The following is a 1,399-nucleotide window of genomic DNA, read 5'->3' as shown; positions in this document are numbered from 1 at the left end:
AAGGGGAAGGGGGGGAGAGGGGAAAAAGCGAGGAGTGGGGGAAGAGCAGGGGGGCGAGGAGCAAGGCTCATGTTTCCGACTGCTTATCCCCACGCCGATAACAACGGCTCTGTAGGACGGGACGGGATGGCGTTGGGGTGGACTGCCGGGCCTGCCGCTGGGGGGCTGCGGGTCGTGAGCTGTTCGTGGCTGGTGACACGGCGTACGCGCGCGTGAGACCCTGAAGGGGAGAAAAAAAGAAGGGGGAGAGGGGCGCACCGACGAGAAAACAGGCTTTCGCTTTTTCTTTCGCTGTCCTCTTTTCTCTCTTTTTTTTCTTTTCTTAAAATACAGTATTTGCATCATATTTTTTGGGCACGCCGTCAGGAAAGTGAGGGACTTTTTGATAGCACATGGCAAGAAGATTTTTGTAACAAAAACTACCCCTATACTCGGCCCAGGAAAGCCCTTGAATTTTACAGTGTGTGTGTCTGTGTGTGTGTCTGTGTGTCTGTGTCTGTGTCCCCCCTCTCCCTTTTCCCCCAACACCCGTCTCTCTGTCCGCCCCCTCTGACGCGATTTACGCTCGACGACCACAGCTGCGCTTGCTCCAGCCAGGCTGCTCTAGCCAGGCCGCTCCAGCCAGGCTGCTCTGTTGGGTGCCGCATGTGGCCCTCCGGCCTGGAAAACATGGCCCTTCACTCCGGGCAGCGATCTTGGTCGCAGCGTACCCTACTCTCCCGCGGCACCATCCATAACAATCCTTTCTCTGCAGACGGCGAAAAGTGCTTCCCCAAGCCCTTAATGACGAGAGCGTACGACTGACGCATTGCCTGTGGAAACTACACCGCAGTGAAAGTACTCTACACCACGTGTTGAAAAGTAAAAGTAAAAACAGAACAACACATTAACGCAAATAGCTAAGTAGATTTTGATGGGTTTTTCAAAAAATATTTTGACTTGACAATTTTTTACTTGACTAAAACACTTGATAAATTACCTTGTACAAATTTAAATTTTCTTCCGATTTACTTTTTTCAATGAGTAGACTCGGGAAGCGGGACGCTGAACAGCCGCCGCGGTAAATTTTTTAAAACCTTCCATTTTCACAGCGCGCGATGTACTATTTCCTCCAGGGTAGAGCGGTCCCCGGAGGGCCCACAAGTTTCCATCCTACATAACGCCGAGGTTGCTCTTTGCCTGCTTTCCAAGCCCATATCTCGCCCCACTCCCGGTCGAACGCGCACCGGAGAGACGGGGGGAAGGGGAGGGGGAAGAGGGGAGGGTGGCGCCGCACCGTGTTCTTTGCATTCCCTGCGCCCGCCGAGGCGCCCGCCCTCCGACATCCCCCGGGCCCTTCTGCAGCTACTGAACAGATAATGAAATCGCAGGTGGAGGGAGCGGGGCTGGAGGCTAGAGG

This window comes from Frankliniella occidentalis, unplaced genomic scaffold, assembly GCF_000697945.3.
Source record: "Frankliniella occidentalis isolate FOCC.00 unplaced genomic scaffold, Focc_3.1 Scaffold53, whole genome shotgun sequence".
Taxonomy (NCBI): domain Eukaryota; kingdom Metazoa; phylum Arthropoda; class Insecta; order Thysanoptera; family Thripidae; genus Frankliniella; species Frankliniella occidentalis.
This window is presented reverse-complemented; position numbering follows the sequence as displayed.